Here is a 23,809-nt window from a genome sequence, read left to right as displayed (position 1 = left end):
GAGTGAAGCTCTTTTGGTAAGTGGAAATTGGTAAGGAAAAATTATTACTACGTGCTGAAATTTATTGTCACTTGTTACTATGGAGAACAATCCTTTAAGTGGTTTGTTTGGGGTATCTTCACCTCGACTGGAATCACAATTAGTCACCCCTCAACCTTCTGCACCTACTGAAAATATTTAATATGAAATTCCTTCGGGTATGATAGAACAACTGCTAGCTAATCCTTATGCAGGAGATGAACCGAACATCCTGATATGCACTTGATATATGTGGATGAAATTTGTGGATTGTTTAAGTTTGCTGGTTTACCTAGAGATGACATTAAGAAGAAGGTCCCTTTATCTTTGAAGCAAAAAGCATTGGCATGGTATAGGCTATGCGATGATATTGGATCTTGGAACTGGAATCGATTGAAATTGGTGTTTCACCAAAAAAATATCTTATGCATCTAGTTTATCGTGATTGGAATTATATATATAATTTCTGGCCTCGTGAAGGAGAAAGTATCGCTCTAGCTTGGGGGAGGCTTAAGTCAATGTTATATTCATGCCCCAATCATGAGCTCTCAAGATAAATTATTATTCAGAATTTTTATGCTCGGCTCTCTCATAATGATCGATCCATGCTTGATACTTCTTGTGCCGGTTCTTTTATGAAGAACACTATTGAATTCCGGTGGGATCTTTTGGAAAGAATTAAATGCAACTCTGAAGATTGGGAAATGGACGAAGGTAAAGAGTCAGGTATTAAGCTTAAGTTTGATTGTGTTAAATCTTTTATGAATACTGATTCTTTTCAATAGTTTAGCACTAAATATGGACTTGACTCTAAGATAGTAGCCTCCTTTTGTGAATCTTTTGCTACTCATGTCGATCTTCCTAAAGAGAAGTGGTTCAAATATTACCCACCAATTAAAGAAGAAATTAAAGAACTGGTACCAGTTAAAGATGAAACTATTATCTACAATGTTGATCCAGTTGTTCCTACTGCTTATATTGAAAAACCACCTTTCCCTTTTAGGATGAAGGAACATGCTAAAGTTTCAATTGTGGTCAACAAAATTTATATTAGAACACCTAAAACAGCTGAACAAATCAAGGTAGAACCTAGTGTTGCTATGATTAAAGATCTCTTGGTCGATAATTTAGATGGGCATGTTATTTACTTCTGTGATAAAGCTGTAACGCCCACGATGCGGCTATATCTCCCACGTGTCGAGGCACGACTTAGAGGCATAACCGCATTGTGGTTCAGTCGCAAGAAGGGTCATCTTCACACAATCCCATGTAATGAACAAGAATGGGATAAAGAGTTGGCTTACAATCGCCACTTCACACAATACATAAATAAAACATACATCATTCAGAGATACACACATAGGTCCGACTACGGAACCAAAATAAAAGAAGACAACCCAACTGCTAGATCCCTGATCGTCCCAACTGGGCTCCACTACTGATCAACAGGAAACAAAACAACACTACGAACAAGATCTTCATCGAGATCCCACTTGAGCTCGGTTGCGTCACCTGCACTGGTATCCCTGGCACCTGCAACTGTTTTGGAAGTATCTGTGAGTCACGAGGACTCAGCAATCTCACACCCACGAGATCAAGACTATTTAAGCTTAAAGGAAAGGATGGGTAATGAGGTGGAGCTGCAGCAAGCACTAAGCTTATATCGTGACTAACATACGCAAATGAGAGCGAGAAGAGAAACAACGGAACGGTCGTGAACTAGCAATGATCAAGAAGTGATCCTGAACTCCTACTTACGTCAAACATAACCCAGAAACCGTGTTCACTTCCCGGACTCCGCCGAGAAGAGACCATCACGGCTACACACGTGGTTGATGCGTTTTAATTACGGTCAAGTGTCAAGTTCTCTACAACCGGATATTAACAAATTCCCATCTGCCACATAACCGCGGGCACGGCTTTCGAAAGATAATACCCTGCAGGGGTGTCCCAACTTAGCCCATTATAAGCTCTCACGGTCAACGAAGGATATTCCTTCTCCCGGGAAGACCCGATCAGTCTCGGAATCCCGGTTTACAAGACATTTCGACAATGGTAAAACAAGACCAGCAAAGCCGCCCGAATGTGCCGACAAATCCTGATAGGAGCTGCACATATCTCGTTCTCAGGCACACCGGATGAACACTACGTAGAACTAAAACTAGACCTCGAGTTTCCCCGAGGTGGCGCTGCAAGTGGCTCTAGTTTGGACCAGCACTCAGAGGAACACTGGCCCGGGGGTTTAAAATAAAGATGACCCTTGAGTCTGCAGAACCCAAGGGAAAAAGGCTTAGGTAGGCAAATGGTAAAACCAAGGTTGGGCCTTGCTGGAGGAGTTTTATTCAAAGCGAACTGTCAAGGGGGTCCCATAAATCACCCAACCGCGTAAGGAACGCAAAATCAAGGAACATAACACCGGTATGACGGAAACTAGGGCGGCAAGAGTGGAACAAAACACCAGGCATAAGGCCGAGCCTTCCACCCTTTACCAAGTATATAGATGCATTAATTAAAATAAGAGATATTGTGATATCCCAACATAAACATAATCCAACATGGAACAATCTTCATCTTCACCTGCAACTAGCAACACTATAAGAGGGGCTGAGCAAAACGGTAACATAGCCAAGCAACGGTTTGCTAGGAAGGGTGAAAAGGTTAGAGGCTGACATGGTAATAAGGGAGGCATGATATAGCAAGTGGTAGGTAGCGCGACATGGCAATAGAACGGACAACTAGCAAGCAAAGATAGAAGTGATTTCGAGGGTATGGTCATCTTGCATGAGATCCCGCAAGGAAGAAGAACGAGTCCATGAAGAAGACAGACGGACGTAGTCGAACGAATCCTCACAACTCCGGAACGAAACCGAAGGTAACGAGAGAAGCAACCCGGAAAGAAACAAACAACATAGTGAACAACCACCACCTACACATGGCATGATGCACAATCAAGTATGATGCATGTCCGGTTTAAATGATGTATGGCATGGGAAAATGCAACAAACCCCCCTACAAAATAAGTGGAGCTCAATATGCAATGAGTTGCATATTGACGAAACACCACATCAATTATTTAGTTCTCTCTCGTTTATGTACCCAACAATGTTAAATGTTGTTAACCATGGCAAGAGGTGAAGCATAAGGAAACTACCTATTTTAGGCAACTTAAATGAGGCCGGAACAACAAACACCGGAAAAACCTCATGTCCATAATTTAGATTTGGTACTATTCTGCCATAAACGCAATTTTAATATTGTTAAACAGCAAAATGAAGTGCACCATGTTAATCTATGCATTTTTCTACCCCATTTACATATATAATTTATTAGAATCCGAGTTACGGTTAATTAGCTATGAAATAAATCATTTTAACAAGGCATTCGAGCAAATTAAATAAACAACACTTTAAACATATTAAACATGGGTGCAAGCAGCATATTATTAAACTACACAAAATTCTAAGCATTTTACATGTTTAAATCATTTTAATCCGATGCACGGTTGTGAAGTAATTATATGCATGAAGTTCAAGGGTTTTTCTGCAAATCTGATTTCTCAGCATTAATAGGCAAAATCGCAGACAGAGAAAAAACAACACTGGGCCGAAACTGACTGGGCCAGCGGTGCACATGGGCGAACAGTGGCTGGGCTGAGGCTCACCAGAGGGCCTTGGGCCGCTGGTGGAGCTGGGCTGGACGCAGGGTGGGCCTTGGCGCGGCTGGGCTGGCGGGCCACGTGGAGGACGACGGGTCAACGGGCACAGGCGAATCAAGTAGGAGGAAGTGCTCGTTCGTCTCGGTCTCGCACGAGAGGAAGCAGGCGGCAGCAGAACTTGCAGGGGAGCCCGGAGATGAGGGCTTGGGGAGGGGCGGCGCGATGCAGGAGGCGCCGGCAGCGGAACTTGGCGAGGCGACGGAGGCAAGGCTTGCCGGCGGCGTGGCCGGATGCAGAGGTCAACGCGGGCGTGCGGGCACGCTCGATCCCGACCTGCTGCTCGAAGCAGGGGAAGCAGCGGCCGCGGCAGGCGAACTCGGCGGCGGCGGCTCCTTGCTGAAGCAGTCAACGGCGGGACTCGGCGAGTGCAAGGGACGGCGAGGACGAGCAGATCCGGTCGGTGCTTGCCGTTTCCGGCACGGAGGAGGACGGGAATGGATTCCCGATGGACCGAGGCAGGTCAGGGACAGCAACAGTGGAGCTCCGGGGCAACGACGACCTCTTGTTGCTGACAGAGGCATGTTCGAAGTAGAGACGATGCAACGGTCGCAGGGTTCAGAGAGGTCGCGAGGTTCAGGCGGGGATGGACGCCGGCGACGCGGACGAGGTGAAGGCCTCCGGCTGAGAAACTCCAGGCGGTGGCGCTGCAAGCTCAGGGACGCGAGCATCCATGGCGTCGGGTTCCTGCTAGAGAAGGGAGAGGCGAGAGAGATTAGAGAGGTTGAGAGGGAGAGAAGCAGGGGGTAAATGAAGAGAAGGCAGGGCGTGGCGACCTGGTGGTTGCCGGCGGCGGCGCTGGTCTTCGGACGCGAGGCGAAGAGGAGGCCAGGGCTCGTGCAGGAGAAGGAGGAGCGCTGCGGGATTGGTCCAGTGAAGAAAACGAGGGAGGATTTGGATCGAGGAAAAACCCGAGGTGGGAGGAGACAAAAGAGGAGTGGCGGCGGCTAGGAGGATGGATGGGACATCTCCCTATAAGTTAGGGTTTTACCATATTTAGATTAGGGGTCTTTATATAGGGAAACAAAGGGGTATTTTGGATCATCTGATTAAAATCGAACGGCTGAGAAAATATAGTTTAGGAAGTCCAATGAAGAAAATGGTGATGTTTTATAGATGTTTGGGGATGATCCGAATCCAACGGTAACAACAAACCGGGTCGGGTACGGGACAACTTTCGGACGCGCCGGAGGGGATCGTGGGCTGACGAGAGAGGTTAGTTGGTTTGACAAGAGGGAACCGAAAACACGGTTGGTCTTGGAACGGTCAACGAAGACAAGGGGAACGCGGCAACTACGAACGAATGCAAATTTTTAAAACATGACGGCAACGAAGTGCCAATGCAATGCAAATGATGCGATGATGAATGCAACACACAAATAAAACACAGCTGACTCGCAAAACAAGGAAGGCAATCGGAGCGTCGGTCTCGGGGCGTTACAACACTCCACCACTACAAGAGGATCTCGTCCCGAGATCTAGGATGGCACCAGAGAGAAGCGGGAGAGGAAGAGAAGAGGTAAAACTAATTGCTTCTTTGACAAACGAGTGAAAACCAAAGAACCTTGAGAGGTCGCAAGGCTTGAAGAAAAGACACGACAGAGGTGAACAAAATTTACAACACTCCGTTCAGCAAGAGGAACAAGAACCATTACAAGAACCTTGTAGGTTGAAAACAAACAAAAATGGTTAAGATGGACAAGAAGTACATGCAAACACTCCGGTTGAAACGAGATGTATAAGGAACGATAAAGATCAATTACGATAACGCTCCGGTTGGAAAATTGAAGGGGTACAATATGGACTTGGCAAAATGAAAGCACTTGGATGAGACTCCGGTTAGAAGAGGAATGATAGACACAACACTCCGGTTAAAACAAGATAAAGAAGGAATGAGAATGATATAATTTGGACAGCACTCCGACTGTAAATGGAAGGAATTGAACATGATCTTGACAACATGAGAGGATACTCGATGAAATTAACAACACATTGCCTCTGGAACTAATGAAAGAATGGCACAAGGGGAAAGAAAGAATTCAGACAGCCCTCCTGTTGAGGAAGGAGACAAAACTTGATAAGATGAGAGAACTCGAATGAAAACACGACACTCCGGTTAAATGGATAAGTCAGAAAAGAACACGATCCTCACAATTCGAGATGATGAGCGAAGAGAGCAACATCACCATGCCTCCGGAAGAAAAAAAATGGAAGATAGATCATTGGAATAAAGAATGGAGAAGAAAATGACAACTTCCGCCACAAATGAGCTTGGAAAGCACCCTTCCAAGAAGGTTAGAACGGAGTTTGTTGGAAAAAACCAACAACGAAAAGAATAAGCTTGTAGTGGGTTATGGAAAACTTCTCAAAATTATGAGGTTAAATCCTGCCACTAACGACAACAATAGATTGGATGGATATGAACAAGGAGACGAGAAATTTATTTCACCAAGAGGATAAATGAAGAACTTGGGTCATTTATAAGCACCATAAATAGCAAAATCCTTAGGGCAAGCTTTAGGTGAAATATAACCCAAGATAACTCCAACAAAAAGATTGATTGGTTGAAAAGATCTCTTGAACGAACAGAAAATGATGGATTTAAATATGTCACTCTTAAAAACTTGCGAATCATGAAACGCGAAGGGAAATTATCAAGAATGACATAACACCATCTCAAGAGATAAGGTAGAAAGAATTGCACTTTAGAATGCAAGATGAAGAATGCTTGGACTCCACAAAACAAAACATGTGTTGAACACCATGTTTATTTTAGAGTAAAGCTTGGCGGATCTTAACTTTGAGAAAAAATCTTGAAGAACAAATGAAGAATGAAAAGAATCCTTGACGAAGCACCATGTAGATCCTCCATGAAGAACTCCGATAACAAAAGAATGATCAAACGAAAGGGAAAGTTGAAAAGAACTCTGGGAGAAGCCTTGCAATGATTTGGGTGGAGCTTTGAAATGATATAATCGATAAAACTTGGAACTCCGGAAAGAAAAGATGAACAACTGAAAACAAGAATTTTGCTGAATCTCTGGAATAAGGAATTAAATTTACCCGATGAAACAAGAATAAGAATTACATTATGCTCATTCTTCACCAATTACATTGATGACAAGCAATGGATTTGGCATACTACTTATTCTCATAGAAAGGATTAAAAGAGATCTAGCGCAAACTTGGGAAGGACTTCAACGAACCACCGGTAGGATTGAAACAACGAATAAATTGATATGATAACGAAGGGAGAGAAAAACTTGAACGAACCACCGCGAGAATTGAAAACAAATGAAGAAAAGAGGACGAAACACCGTAAGAATTAAAGAACGCGCAAAAATACTCGAGGGAAATTAGATACATGAGAACGAATAGATCACGAGCTGACTAGAGGATACTTGAACGATGCACCAGGAGAATATGGAGATGAACGAAGAGACATCAATTTAGAATAATTGGAGAACGAAGCTGCAAACTTAGAACGAAGAAATCTTCTGAGATGATGGCCTTTGGATGAACAAGAAACGAAAACAACTCTGAAATGCTCCGGATGGGTAAGAAAAGAATTACGCGATTGGAAACAATTTGAGAGGATGGAAACAAGTAAGAACCATGAATCTTCAAGAGAACGGACCAAGATTCACGAGAAATTCTTCTTCGGTCTTCAAATGTGGAGAATGATGATGAGAAACACCACCATGAATTATTGAGGCACTCCGGAACCATGAAGAATAGAAAGGTTGAATCAACAATGAAAAGAATTTGAAAGATCTTGGAGAAAGACATTTGACTGATGATAATTCATTCTTACGTCAAACTTTGCAATGAATTTGAGAATAACTCCAGAAAAATTAGATGAGTCAGGTAAGATCCTCGAAAAAGACCTGTGGGTTTGGGCCCACTCAAAAGAAACACCGTTGAAATGATTACTTGACAAGGAGATTGCACCGGTTGAATTAAATGGCTTGAATGAGATAGCATCCTCAAAAGAACTTGAACGGATTGGGAATGGAAATGTGAATCTTCTGAGGTATCTTGTACACTCCGGAACCAATGAATGGCGAGAAGTGGATGATTAAAAGGTACACCAGCATGAGGAAGCATTTGAAAGAAGGAAAGGTCTATAATCAACACTGAAAGCTTCAATTGAATCCACCGGAAAAGAATACGAGAATGAAGAATGATAAACTTGAAGCTTCCTGAGCATCTTCCTGAGAAGGGTGGGAGGGCAGGAAAACAAAAGGCAACTTGGGGCAGATGGAATAAACACCGTTGCAAAGAACTGAGAATTGATCTCGCGAATGTTGAAATGATCGGATCCACTTGAAGAGAAGCACGCCGGTTGGAAAAGAATTTAACATGACGACCTCGAGATCAAAAAGGATTAGTATCCATATAGAAATATGAGAACACCATTTAGGAAAGGTATGGATTTAACATTTGACTTCGAAGCAACTCGAATACCACAAATAAAACAAAACAAAGGATTTGGCTTGCAGAATAAGCCGGAACAAACATATGATAGAGATTTCGTCAGAAGTTTTCATGGTGGGGCCCACACGGGCTCGATCGTACAGCACCATCATGTACAAGGCAGTGCACATGACATACGAAGCGTGCCCGAGTCGGCATAGCCAAGGACTCTTTAAGACACTACGAGACCACTGTAAAACCAACCGTGGAAAGGCGGACCACTAGACGTCGAACCCCAATCTCATATCATGCATCTGTCGGAAAGATATCCTAGGAGCTACTTGAATTCCCACTTATAAACTCCCGAAACTTTCTAGTTATGCAATCAGGTGTTGGGGATACAGGGGACACAAAATATATCACCCAAACTAACAATCCCTAGATCCAGCTGTATCCATCTGTCAACACATAACCAAGAAACCTTCAGAAATCGTGTACCTCAACCTTCGAAAAACATCCGTTATACGAGTTATGGCAATACTCCCGAACTCCCGCCCCAGTACTGGGTGGCGTCGAGGTGATCTCACCAACAACTGCATAAAAGAGATTTCGATGTCGGCGAAACTCAGGTATTCCAGAACTGCAACGATAAAATTGTGATGACAACACCTCGGAGCTCAACTCCCCGGGACACTGCCACAACCCCTAAATGTCAGGAGGCACCAAGAACAATGTTCTCGTCACAAAACCATCGGAACGATTCCAAGATACCCGCATGATCCTAAAAAAAATTAGTGAAATTTGAGGAGAGAAGAGTCAAAACTACTACGTCAGGAGACCTCACCAGAGCGACGAAGGGACTGAGGAGTGAAAAGAATCCTACTCTCCGATATATATAATCCTAAGACTCAAAACATTTTTGTTCTAGACTCAACAACGCCAGCGATTCAATCAAGGAGGGGGCTCCTAAGTCGGGGATGGCTCTGATTACCAACTTGTAACGCCCACGATGCGGCTATATCTCCCACGTGTCGAGGCACGACTTAGAGGCATAACCACATTGTGGTTTAGTCGCAAGAAGGGTCATCTTCACACAATCCCATGTAATGAACAAGAATGGGATAAAGAGTTGGCTTACAATCGCCACTTCACACAATACATAAATAAAACATACATCATTCAGAGATACACACATAGGTCCGACTACGGAACCAAAATAAAAGAAGACAACCCAACTGCTAGATCCCTGATCGTCCCAACTGGGCTCCACTACTGATCAACAGGAAACGAAACAACACTACGAACAAGCTCTTCATCGAGCTCCCACTTGAGCTCGGTTGCGTCACCTGCACTGGTATCCCTGGCACCTGCAACTGTTTTGGAAGTATCTGTGAGTCACGAGGACTCAGCAATCTCACACACGCGAGATCAAGACTATTTAAGCTTAAAGGAAAGGATGGGGTAATGAGGTGGAGCTGCAGCAAGCACTAAGCTTATATGGTGACTAACATACGCAAATGAGAGTGAGAAGAGAAGCAACGGAACGGTCGTGAACTAGCAATGATCAAGAAGTGATCCTGAACTCCTACTTACGTCAAACATAACCCAGAAACCGCGTTCACTTCCCGGACTCCGCTGAGAAGAGACCATCATGGTTACACACGTGGTTGCTGCGTTTTAATTACGGTCAAGTGTCAAGTTCTCTACAACCGGATATTAAAAAATTCCCATCTGCCACATAACCGCGGGCACGGCTTTCGAAAGATAATACCCTGCAGGGGTGTCCCAACTTAGCCCATTATAAGCTCTCACGGTCAACGAAGGATATTCCTTCTCCGGGGAAGACCCGATCAGTCTCGGAATCCCGGTTTACAAGACATTTCGACAATGGTAAAACAAGACCAGCAAAGCCGCCCGAATGTGCCGACAAATCCTGATAGGAGCTGCACATATCTCGTTCTCAGGGCACACCGGATGAACACTATGTACAACTAAAACCAGACCTCGAGTTTCCCCGAGGTGGCGCTGCAAGTGGCTCTAGTTTGGACCAGCACTCAGAGGAACTGGCCCGGGGGTTTAAAATAAAGATGACCCTTGAGTCTGCAGAACCCAAGGGAAAAAGGCTTAGGTAGGCAAATGGTAAAACCAAGGTTGGGCCGTGCTGGAGGAGTTTTATTCAAAGCGAACTGTCAAGGGGGTCCCATAAATCACCCAACCGCGTAAGGAACGCAAAATCAAGGAACAAAACACCGGTATGACAGAAACTAGGGCGGCAAGAGTGGAACAAAACACCAGGCATAAGGCCGAGCCTTCCACCCTTTACCAAGTATATGGATGCCTTAATTAAAATAAGAGATATTGTGATATCCCAACATAAACATAATCCAACATGGAGCAATCTTCATCTTCACCTGCAACTAGCAACGCTATAAGAGGGGCTGAGCAAAACGGTAACATATGCAAGCAACGGTTTGCTAGGAAGGGTGAAAATTTTAGAGGCTGACATGGCAATAAGGAAGACATGATATAGCAAGTGGTAGGTAGCGCGGCATGGCAATTGAACGGACAACTAGCAAGCCAAGATAGAAGTGATTTCGAGGGTATGGTCATCTTGCCTGAGATCCCGCAAGGAAGAAGAACGAGTCCATGAAGAAGACAGACGGACGTAGTCGAACGAATCCTCACAACTCCGGAACGAAACCGAAGGTAACGAGAGAAGCAACCCGGAAAGAAACAAACAACATAGTGAACAACCACCACCTACACATGGCATGAAGCACAATAAAGTATGATGCATGTCCGATTTAAATGAGGTATGGCATGGGAAAATGCAACAAACCCCCCTACAAATTAAGTGGAGCTCAATATGCAACGAGTTACATATTGACGAAACACCACATCAATTATTTAGTTCTCTCTCGTTTATGTACCCAACAATGTTAAATGTTGTTAACCATGGCAAGAGGTGAAGCATAAGGAAACTACCTATTTTAGGCAATTTAAATGAGGCCGGAACAACAAACAACAATTTCCGGAAAAACCTCATGTCCATAATTTAGATTTGGTACTGTTCTGCCATAAACGCAATTTTAATATTGTTAAACAGCAAAATGAAGTGCACCATGTTAATCTATGCATTTTTCTACCCCATTTACATATATAATTTATTAGTATCCGAGTTACGGTTAATTAGCTATGAAATAAATCATTTTAACATGGCATTCGAGCAAATTAAATAAACAGCACTTTAAACATATTAAACATGGGTGCAAGCAGCATATTATTAAACTACAAAAAATTCTAAGAATTTTACATGTTTAAATCATTTTAATCCGATGCACGGTTGTGAAGTAATTATATGCATGAAGTTCAAGGATTTTTCTGCAAATCTGATTTCTCAGCAGTAATAGGCAAAATCGCAGACAGAGAAAAAACAACACTGGGCCGAAACTGACTGGGCCAGCGGTGCACATGGGCGGATAGTGGCTGGGCTGAGCATCACCAGAGGGCCTTGGGACGCTGGTGGAGCTGGGCTGGACGCAGGGTGGGCCTTGGCGCGGCTTGGCTGGCGGGCCACGTGGAGGACGACGGGTCAACGGGCACGGGCGAATCAAGCAGGAGGAAGGGTTCGTTCGTCTCGGTCTCGCACGAGAGGAAGCAGGCGGCAGCAGAACTTGTAGGGGAGCCCGGAGATGATGGCTTGGGGAGGGGCGGCGCGATGCAGGAGGCGCCGGCAGCGGAACTTGGCGAGGCGACGGAGGCAAGGCTTGCCGGCGGCGTGGCCGGATGCGGAGGTCAACGCGGGCGTGCGGGCGCGCTCGATCCCGACCTGCTGCTCGAAGTAGGGGAAGCAGCGGCCGCGGCAGGCGAACTCGGCGGCGGCGGCTCCTTGCTGCAGCAGTCAACAGCGGGACTCGGCGAGTGCAAGGGACGGCGAGGACGAGCAGATCCGGTCGGTGCTTGCCGTTTCCGGCACGGAGGAGGACGGGAATGGATTCCCGGTGGACCGAGGCAGGTCGGGGACGGCAACAGTGGAGCTCCGGGGCAACGACGACCTCTTGTTGCTGACAGAGGCGTGTTCGAAGTAGAGACGATGCAGCGGTCGCAGGGTTCAGAGAGGTCGCGAGGTTCAGGCGGGGATGGACGCCGGCGACTGTCACATCCCTAGTTCTGGTATGACCTAGACTAGCTAGTCATGTGTGCATCATGTCTAAATTTCATTTAAATTTGAAATGGGGATTTGTGAAACCCTCAGAATCATTTATGGAAATGACCCAAATAAAAATTGCTCCAAAAGGGTCCAAGAAAATGTTCATGTTGCTCCCTGAAAATATTGGACAGAGATACAAATCAAACCAATATTTTCAGGAGCTCATAAATATTTATTTTGGGCATTTGGAATTAAAGCAGTAATTATTTGCTTTGGATATATATTGTTATATATATAGAATATTGTCCAAAAATTATGCTAGTTGATGAGGAGCTCTGGAATAATACCACTAGCTCCTGCAAAAATTGGCATGAGAAAATAAAATGATTTAGTATTCTACTAAATCAGAACAAATGTCAGACAATTAGAAAACAGAAACAAATTAGAAAAGAAAGCTTACTTGGGCCGATCTACCTGGCACTGTGTAGCCAGCCGGCCCACTGGCCCAGTGCCAGTCGTCGTTGTCCTCGCGCCAGTCGGACAGGCGTGTGGCCGACGCGCGCGCACCGCCATGCCGCCACGCCACCAGCCAGCCTGCCCTCTCCCCTGCCAGCGCGACGCGCTGGGCGACGTCGCGGGTGCCGTCCCGACCCGGTCGACCTCCTCACTTTTCCCCTCGCCTTCTCCCTTGCTCTCTCTCACCGCGCCCGAACGCTGCCGTCGCCGGCACTCGCCATTGCCGCAGCCACCGTCTCCCCCTCGTCTCTCCGACACGCGCAGGAGCTCCGCCTCCTCGCTCTGAAGCTCTCCGCCGAGCCATGCAAGCCGGAGCGCCCCGTGGAGCCGTCGCCATCGCCTTCTTCGCCTCCGGCCGCCGTGGATCCCCATCGTCGTCCCGCCGACTCCAGCCCTTCCCCGAGCTCTCCAACGACGCCGCCGATCCGCTGTGAGCCCCCGCGTCGGTTCCCCCTCCTCTCCTGCCTCCCCGTGCTCTGTAGCCCGCAACCGCTCGAGCCCGAGCTCCGGCCGCCGCCGTGAGCTTTGCTCCGGCGAGCTCCGGCATCCCCGCGTCCTTCCGTCGCCTCCGCTGGATCCGGACGAGCCCGGGCTATGCCCCGGTGCTCTCAACCGCCGCCCCCGTGCACCGCAGCGCTGCGCCCGCCCTTGGCCGTGCTCCGGCCACCGCCGCGAGTTCTGCTCCGGCGAGCCCCGGCACACCCACGGTCTCCCGCGTGTCCCACGGGATGCGCGCGAGCCAGGGCTCCTCGGAGATGGTCCCCGCGGCCCTTTTGTTCGTCGGAGACGTGATCCCGAGCCCCTCCGCCGCGTTCGGCCTCGCCGGCGGCTAAACGCCGGTGGGGTTTGACCCCTTTGACCTCGTCGGCCTGACGTGCGGGCCCGACCTGCCAGCTAATCACCATTTAAGCTAACCCCCTCACACTGACAGTGGGCCCCTGCGCCTAATCCTATAATTAGAATAAATTAAACCCTCTGTTTAAAACGTGTGACACTGACGTGTGGCCCCCACACGTCAGGTTGACCAGGTCAGCACCGTTGACTTGCTGACGCAAGCGTGATGCAGTGCTGACACAATTATTTATTTTCTGGATTTAATATTATTCAGGAAATTCCAGAAAATGTTCAAACTTCTAAAATTCATAGAAATTCAACCGTAGCTCAGATTTAAATAATTTATATATGAAAAATTATCAGAAAAATGCAATCTATCCATCTGTACTAGTTTCATGCATGACAAACCAACTTATACCTACTGTATAAGTGAAAACATATAAATGGCATATATAAGGACTTAAATTAGAGTTGCATTTGAACCTTTGGTTCAAATGGATCTCTTCCAAGTTGAATGCTAAATGCATTGGCTCAAAATACATCACATATTCATGCATCATATTGCTGCATATGATTGTGTTTTTGACTGTCGACACCGTTCCCTCTCGATAGGTCCTGCTCCGGAGAGTGTTCCAGAGTACCTGTCTGAGGAGCAGTGCCACCCTGTTGATCTACCAGGCAAGCAAACCCCCTTTGTTCATTCCGATACAAACCTACTCTCTCGCTCCTGCTCTCTTTTACTGCATTAGGACAACAATGATTCAACTGCTACTTTATGCTGCGGTAGTTGAACCCATTCCTCTGCATGACCTGTCATTGCCACAGTAAATAGTTGAAACCCACTAGCATGTGTAGGAGTTGATTGAGCCATGTTGTGTTCCTACCATGCCTTGCCTGCTATTGCTTAGAGTTGTGTCAGGTCTGGTTCATTGGGAATGAATTGGAGTGTTACGATATGTTCTGGTGCTGAGAGTCAAGTGCGTGAACACGATTTGGTAAAGGTAGCGGTGAGAGGCCATGTAGGAGTACATGGTGGGTTGTCTCACTGGAACCGTCCTTAAGCACTGAGTTCTGTGTATGTTGTCCAATGACTAGCTACTACCACACATTGGAATGCTTAAGTGCCCCTCTCGACTTATTAACCAACTTGACCTCTGTCCAGGAGTTGCAACTAGTTGCTGGTGTTTGTAGGTAGTGCTATTTTTCTACCGAGTGGCACCCGGTAGGGTGGGCTTGGGACAGACTAGGCACACGTGGCCCGGTGTACCGAGTGGCACCCGGATGGTGGGCTCGGGAACCCTGTACACATCGTTTGGGGCCGTGAGCGACACCCCGGCTGGATCTCCTTGCGGATGGAACCCGAATAGGCGATAAACCTGGACTAGAGTCTTGTGTGGTTAGTCAGGTCGTGGCCGACACCCTCGCCAGGCTTCCGCTTGAAGGTTGCCGAGGTACATGACGTGTACATGGCGGTAAGTGGCGAGAGCGTGTGTGACGCAGTACACCCCTGCAGGGTTATCATGATCTATTCGAATAGCCGTGTCCTCGGTTATGGACTTCTTGGATGCTTACGTGGTACATAGACAACTTGAAGTGGATACTCTAAAATGCTCAAGATAAGTGTGAGTGCTATGGATGGCTTCTCGTAGTGAGACGGGAATGAATCCATAGTGGTGTATTGAGGTGGTGATTAGTGGACTTGTGTGCGCCTTCTTACCTCAAAGAAGTTTCTCGTAGTCGTAGAACAGGATAGCCACTGAGTCAAAGCTGGCTTGCTGCAACTAAACCCCACACTACCTTCTTGATACAAATGCATGTAAGATAGGATCTGATGTAAGTCTTGCTGAGTACCTTCGTACTCATGTTGCTTTGTTTATGTTTTTGCAGCGGAGACTTCAGTCTTACTTGTAGCTCCGTTTGGACTTCGACGAGTAGCTTGTACCTCAGCTACGATCTTGTACCCTTGGGAGGGTCTTGTAGATAGTCAGGCTTCTCAGCCTTTTTCTTTTGTAGTTGTCTGTACTCAGACATGTAATGCTTCTGTTGCTTGTATGCTCTGAATGATGGGTCATGTGACCCCTGTTTGTACTTAATGCTATGTGGCTCTTCTGGGCCTTTTATCTATATGAGTTTGCGTTATGTTGTGATGCCACGTTGTACAGCACATACTTGCATGTTATGCGTACGTGTAACGTGTATTGCTATGTGTGGGATCCGATAATCTAGTTGTTTATCCTTGGCAGCCTCTCTGATGGGGAAATGTAGTCTAGTGCCTCCTTGAGCCATAGTAGTCCGCTACAGCCGGGTTCACCGGAGTCCTGCTAGCCCAGCACTACTGCTCTGGACACTTGACTGGCCGGCATGTGTTTCATTTCGTTCCTGTGTCTGTCCCTACGGGGAAATGTCACGCGGTGACATCCGGAGTCCTGCCTAGCCTGCTACAGCCCGGGTCCCCGGAGTCCTGTTAGCCCAGTGCTACAGCCCGGATTCACACGCTGCTGACCGACACGCTCGATGTTGAATCATGTATGCCTGTCCCCATACGTTAGTACCGCTTTGGGTTCACGACTAGCCATGTCGGCCCGGGTTCTCTGTCATATGGATGCTAGCGACATTGTCATATACGTGAGCCAAAAGGCGCAAACGGTCCCGGGCCATGGTGAGGCGACACCCGTGGGAATACCGTGCGTGAGGCTGCAAAGTGATATGAGGTGTTACATGCTAGATCGGTGTGACTTAGAATCGGGGTCCCGACAGCTTTGGTATCAGAGCCTGACTGCCTGTAGGATTTCCAAGCCAACCTGGTCGAAGTTGAGTCTAGAAATTCTTTAGTTATGTAAGGGAATTGATTGTGGAAGGGAACGTAAGGCTCTTTTTACTCCTTTACCTCATGCCTTATGATCTGAGTCATCCTATCTTTCCTACGGGGTTAAGGAACTAGGCTTTCTCTTCTGTCTATCAGGATCACGTGTTACTACTCCGTAGTCTCTTAGGATTGGTTGGTCAGAGTCATATCCCAGTTTGAGTACCTCCAGTGTAGCCTGTTTAGTAATATCTCAGAACCTTGAGTGACGATGTTGAGTATGGTGCTACCCCGTCCTTTGCAGAATGTCTCATTTTGAGCACTTTACTGCCGTTATGCTGCCAGATTTGTCCTAGGAGTTTGAGAGATACTAAATTTTCTTATGCTACATGTTGCATCCTATAGTTGTTGTTGACCTCGTCCTTGGTTCCGCTTCCCAGGATGTCGTCAGTTAACCGAAGTTCTGTTGCTCGTTGCCTGAACCACGGAGGTGGTAGGGATGAGGAGGATCCTCCCGACCAGCCTTCGTTGGCAGAGTTGATGTTAGAGATGGAGAGGAACAAGCATGAGTCTAACCGCTTGTTAGCACGTATCGAGGAGAACACCGCACCCCAGTGCAAAGAGTCAGCGACCATCTATGATTTCATTGGTCTGAAACCACCTACCTTCCATCATTCCATTGAGCCACTCGATGCAGATGACTGGCTCCGTAGTAGCACACACAAGCTGCGTTCTGCGAACGTAGCTGAAGGTGACAAGGTCACTTATGCTGCATATCACCTGGAAGGTCCTGCTAGTCTTTGGTGGCAGAGCTATGAGGCTATGCTTCCAGTTGGCCAGATACCGACCTGGAGAGATTTCACTGACGCTTTTCGCGAGCATCACATTCCTCAGGCTCTCATTGACCGCAAGAGAGAAGAGTTCTGTAGTTTCACCCAGGGTAAGATGGTTGTTGATACTTACAGTAGAGAGTTTGAAAACCTCGCCCGCTATGCTACAGAAGAAGTGTCCACGGACGCTAAGAAGCAGGCTAGCTTCCGGAAGGGTCTCAACCCCAAGTTGCGTCGTGATCTCCACTTGCACCATTGCAATACATTCCAGGCTCTTGTGAACAAGGCCATTAATGCGGAGACAGCTCAGCTCACCTACGAGGAGTCTCGTAAGCACACCCGTGATTTGGTTTCTTCCTCTGGTTCTAGTTCTCATAAGCGCCGGATTTGGGTTCCAAACTCCGCTCTTCCACCTGGATATGCACCGAGGCCATCTTATTTGCCGCCTCACCCAGTTCAGCAGTATGCTCCACCCAGGCCTATTGGTAGACCGCTTGTCAATGCAGGTCCACATCCAACTTCAGGGACTTGCTTCACATGCGGGAAGCCAGGACACTATGCACGTGACTGCTCTCAAACTAACTATGCCCCACCCCTGCCTGAGAAGTCTGTTGGCAGTGGTAAGCCATCACGCAAGATGATCAGTGTCAAGTCAGCTCCCACTGAGCGTGGACGTGTGCATCACGCCTCAGCTAAAGACGCTCATGATGATCCGGATGTCGTTCTTGGTACACTCCTTGTCAATTGCCATCCAGCTTCGGTTCTATTCGACACTGGAGCATCTCACTCCTTCATCTCTGAAGGCTATGCTCGTTTGCACGACATGTCATTTTGTGATATGCCAACTCCACTTGAAATCCAAACTCCAGGGTCTAGATGGCAAACTACCAGAATAAGCCATGGTAATGAAATCCTTGTTGACAGACTTGTATTCCTTGCCTCACTTATAGCCCTCAAGTCTACAGATATTAACATCATCTTGGGTATGGACTGGATGACAGCTCATCATGCCAAGATTGATTGTTACACCAGGTCTGTTCAACTCACACACCCATCTGGTAAGTTAGTCACTGTTTCCACCAGAGTTGCAAAGCGTCAACTCTATTCTCTTAATGTCAGTCCTCTTCCAGACCTTGAAGATATCCCGGTAGTCCGTGACTTTCCGGATGTCTTTCCAGAAGAACTGCCAGGTATTCCACCTGACAGGGATGTAGAGTTTGTCATAGATCTTATCCCAGGAACCGCCCCAATCTCTAGGAGACCTTACAAGATGGCACCCTTAGAGCTAGCCGAGCTTAAGAAACAACTTGATGAGTCCTTGCAAAAGGGTTTCATCCGTCCTAGTTCTTCTCCTTGGGCTTGCCCCGTCCTCTTCGTCAAGAAGAAGGATGGTACGGACCGGATGGTTGTAGATTATCGTCCCGTTAATTTGGTCACGATAAAGAACAAGTATACGCTCCCCAGGATCAACGACCTGTATGATCAGCTCGCTGGATCCTCAGTCTTTTCCAAGATGGATTTGAGGTTAGGCTACCACCAAATCAAGATTAGAAACGGGGACATTCCTAAGACGGCTTTTGTCACTCGTTATGGCCAGTACGAGTACACCGTCATGTCCTTTGGTCTAACCAATGCCCCAGCTACCTTCTCCCGCTTGATGAACTCGATCTTCATGGAGTACTTAGATAAGTTCGTCGTGGTTTACCTCGATGATATCTTTATCTACTCGAAGAACGAGGAAGAGCATGCCGAACATCTTAGACTTGTGCTAGAAAAACTCAGAGAGCACCGCCTTTATGCCAAGTTCTCCAAGTGCGAATTTTGGTTGCCAGAAGTGACCTACCTAGGCCACGTGATCTCTGGTAAGGGCATTGCTGTCAATCCTGAGAGAGTTCAGGCTGTTCTTGATTGGACTCCACCTGAAACAGTTAAACAAGTTAGGGGTTTCCTTGGTCTAGCCAGTTATTGTCGCCGCTTCGTTGAAAACTTCTCCAAAGTAGCCAAACCCCTCACGGAACTTCTCAAGAAGGATAAAAAGTTTGAGTGGTCCCCACAGTGTGAATACAGTTTTCAGGAACTGAAAAGACGCCTGACTTCTGCCCCCATACTTGTGCCACCGGATTTCACTAAAGACTTTGTTATCTACTGCGACGCCTCACGACAGGGACTAGGCTGCATTCTTATGCAGGATCATCATGTGATTGCCTATGCATCTCGACAGTTACATCCACATGAGGAGAATTATCCTACACATGATCTAGAGCTTGCAGCCGTAGTCTATGCACTTAAGACATGGCGACATTACCTTCTCGGTAAACGTTGCGAGATATACACCGATCACCAGAGTCTCAAGTATATTTTCACCCAACCAAATTTGAACCTTAGGCAAAGACGTTGGTTGGAGTTGATCTCAGATTACGACTTAGGGATTACCTACACCCCAGGCAAGGGCAATGTCATGGCTGATGGGCTAAGTCGTAAGTCCTATTGCAACAATCTTATGTTGCAGCAGGGCCAACCACTTCTCCATGAGGAATTTTGTAAGCTTAACCTTCACATTGCTCCTCAAGGATTCCTTTCTACCTTGGTGGCGAAACCTACCCTTGAGGATCAGATCATTTCTGGCCAGAAGTTTGATAGGGGTGTTACCCGCATCAGGAGAAACATTAAGAAGGGAGTTGGTGGATGTTTTTCCATGGATGATCGAGGTGCTGTTTTCTTTGAGAATCGCCTGGTGGTTCCCAAGAATCAACATCTGCGACAATTGATCCTTAAGGAGGCACATGAATCGCCTCTCACGATTCATCCCGGTAGTACTAAGATGTATCAAGACCTACGCCAGAGGTTCTGGTGGACTAGGATGAAGAGAGAAATCGCTCAGTTCATTGCTAACTGTGACGTTTGTCGTCGCGTTAAGGCAGAGCATCAAAGGCCTGCTGGCACCCTGCAACCTTTAGCCATTCCTGAGTGGAAATGGGATAAAGTTGGTATGGATTTCATCACCGGCTTTCCCAGGACCAAGAAAGGGAATAACGCTATCTTCGTAGTCATTGATCGTCTTTCCAAAGTGGCTCACTTCCTACCTGTTCGAGAGAGTATCATTGCTAGTCAGCTCGCTGACTTATATATTTCTCGAATAGTGTCACTTCATGGTGTTCCACTAGAGATCAATTCAGACCGTGGTAGTCTCTTCACTTCTCATTTCTGGGAGAGTTTCCAAACCGCCATGGGCACCCATCTTTCCTTCAGTACCGCTTTCCACCCTCAATCAAGTTGTCAGGTGGAAAGGGTCAACCAAATTCTCGAAGACATGCTTAGAGCTTGCGTTATCTCATTCGGTATGGATTGGGAGAAATGCCTACCTTTTGCCGAGTTTGCTTATAACAATAGCTATCAATCCAGTCTTAAGAAAGCTCCTTTCGAGATTCTGTATGGACGAAGATGTCGAACACATTTGAACTGGTCAGAAACCGGTGAAAGACAATTCTTTGGACCGGACATGATCCGGGAAGCAGAAGAGCAAGTTCGCATCATTCGTGAGAATTTGAAAACAGCCCAGTCTCGTCAAAAGAGCCAGTATGACCGTCGTCATAAGGAAGTGGCTTATGAAGTTGGCGACAAGGCTTACCTTCGGGTTACTCCCCTAAAGGGTACCCATCATTTCGGTATCAAGGGCAAGTTGGCTCCTCGTTACATTGGTCCTTTTCGCATTCTCGCTAAACGAGGAGAGGTTGCCTACCAGTTGGAACTACCCCCACATCTTTCTCGAGTCCATGATGTCTTCCACGTTTCTCAACTCAGGCGTTGCTTCTCGGATCCCATCCGCGGAGTGGACCATGAAACGCTTGATCTCCAAGATAACCTCACATATCAAGAGTACCCTATTCGCATTCTTGATCAAGCAGAGCGTGTCACCCGACGTCAGAACATCAAGTTTCTCAAGGTTCAGTGGTCTCATCATTCTGAGAGAGAAGCTACTTGGGAGCGAGAAGATCGTCTTCGACTGGAGTACCCCACTTTCTTTCCATCGACCCCTGAATCTCGGGACGAGATTCTTTCAAGTGGGGGCGAGTTGTCACATCCCTAGTTCTGGTATGACCTAGACTAGCTAGTCATGTGTGCATCATGTCTAAATTTCATTTAAATTTGAAATGGGGATTTGTGAAACCCTCAGAATCATTTATGGAAATGACCCAAATAAAAATTGCTCCAAAAGGGTCCAAGAAAATGTTCATGTTGCTCTCTGAAAATATTGGACAGAGATAAAAATCAAACCAATATTTTCAGGAGCTCATAAATATTTATTTTGGGCATTTGGAATTAAAGCAGTAATTATTTGCTTTGGATATATATTGTTATATATATAGAATATTGTCCAAAAATTATGCTAGTTGATGAGGAGCTCTGGAATAATACCACTAGCTCCTGCAAAAATTGGCATGAGAAAATAAAATGATTTAGTATTCTACTAAATCAGAACAAATGTCAGAAAATTAGAAAACAGAAACAAATTAGAAAAGAAAGCTTACTTGGGCCGATCTACCTGGCACTGTGTAGCCAGCCGGCCCACTGGCCCAGTGCCAGTCGTCGTTGTCCTCGCGCCAGTCGGACAGGCGTGTGGCCGACGCGCGCGCACCGCCGTGCCGCCATGCCACCAGCCTGCCTGCCCTCTCCCCTGCCAGCGCGACGCGCTGGGCGACGTCGCGGGTGCCGTCCCAACCCGGTCGACCTCCTCACTTTTCCCCTCGCCTTCTCCCTTGCTCTCTCTCACCGCGCCCGAACGCTGCCGTCGCCGGCACTCGCCATTGCCGCAGCCACCGTCTCCCCCTCGTCTCTCCGACACGCGCAGGAGCTCCGCCTCCTCGCTCTGAAGCTCTCCGCCGAGCCACGCAAGCTGGAGCGCCCCGTGGAGCCGTCGCCGTCGCCTTCTTCGCCTCCGGCCGCCGTGGATCCCCATCGCCGTCCCGCCGAGTCCAGCCCTTCCCCGAGCTCTCCAACGACGCCGCCGATCCGCTGTGAGCCCCCGCGTCGGTTCCCCCTCCTCTCCTGCCTCCCCGTGCTCTGTAGCCCGCAACCGCTCAAGCCCGAGCTCCGGCCGCCGCCGCGAGCTTTGCTCCGGCGAGCTCCGGCATCCCCGCGTCCTTCCGTCGCCTCCGCTGGATGCGGACGAGCCCCGGCTATGCCCCGGTGCTCTCAGCCGCCGCCCCCGTGCACCGCAGCGCTGCGCCCGCCCTTGGCCGTGCTCCAGCCGCCGCCGCGAGTTCTGCTCTGGCGAGCCCCGGCACACCCACGGTCTCCCGCGTGTCCCACGGGATGCGCGTGAGCCAGGGCTCCTCGGAGATGGTCCCCGCGGCCCTTTTGGTCGTCGGAGACGCGATCCCGAGCCCCTCCGCCGCGTTCGGCCTCGCCGGCGGCTAAACGCCGGTGGGGTTTGACCCCTTTGACCTCGTCGGCCTGACGTGCGGGCCCGACCTGCCAGCTAATCACCATTTAAGCTAACCCCCTCACACTGACAGTGGGCCCCTGCGCCTAATCCTATAATTAGAATAAATTAAACCCTCTGTTTAAAACGTGTGACACTGACGTGTGGCCCCCACACGTCAGGTTGACCAGGTCAGCACCGTTGACTTGCTGACGCAAGCGTGATGCAGTGCTGACACAATTATTTATTTTCTGGATTTAATATTATTCAGGAAATTCCAGAAAATGTTCAAACTTCTAAAATTCATAGAAATTCAACCGTAGCTCAGATTTAAATAATTTATATATGAAAAATTATCAGAAAAATGCAATCTATCCATCTGTACTAGTTTCATGCATGACAAACCAACTTATACCTACTGTATAAGTGAAAACATATAAATGGCATATATAAGGACTTAAATTAGAGTTGCATTTGAACCTTTGGTTCAAATGGATCTCTTCCAAGTTGAATGCTAAATGCATTGGCTCAAAATATATCACATATTCATGCATCATATTGCTGCATATGATTGTGTTTTTGACTGTCGACACCGTTCCCTCTCGATAGGTCCTGCTCCGGAGAGTGTTCCAGAGTACCTGTCTGAGGAGCAGTGCCACCCTGTTGATCTACCAGGCAAGCAAACCCCCTTTGTTCATTCCGATACAAACCTACTCTCTCGCTCCTGCTCTCTTTTACTGCATTAGGACAACAACGATTCAACTGCTACTTTATGATGCGGTAGTTGAACCCATTCCTCTGCATGACCTGTCATTGCCATAGTAAATAGTTGAAACCCACTAGCATGTGTAGGAGTTGATTGAGCCATGTTGTGTTCCTACCATGCCTTGCCTGCTATTGCTTAGAGTTGTGTCAGGTCTGGTTCATTGGGAATGAATTGGAGTGTTACGATATGTTCTGGTGCTGAGAGTCAAGTGCGTGAACATGATTTGGTAAAGGTAGCGGTGAGAGGCCATGTAGGAGTACATGGTGGGTTGTCTCACTGGAACCGTCCTTAAGCACTGAGTTCTGTGTATGTTGTCCAATGACTAGCTACTACCACACATTG

This window comes from Aegilops tauschii, chromosome 2, assembly GCF_002575655.3.
Source record: "Aegilops tauschii subsp. strangulata cultivar AL8/78 chromosome 2, Aet v6.0, whole genome shotgun sequence".
NCBI lineage: Eukaryota > Viridiplantae > Streptophyta > Magnoliopsida > Poales > Poaceae > Aegilops > Aegilops tauschii.
The sequence above is the reverse complement of the archived record's forward strand: the minus strand, read 5'-3'. Positions refer to the sequence as shown.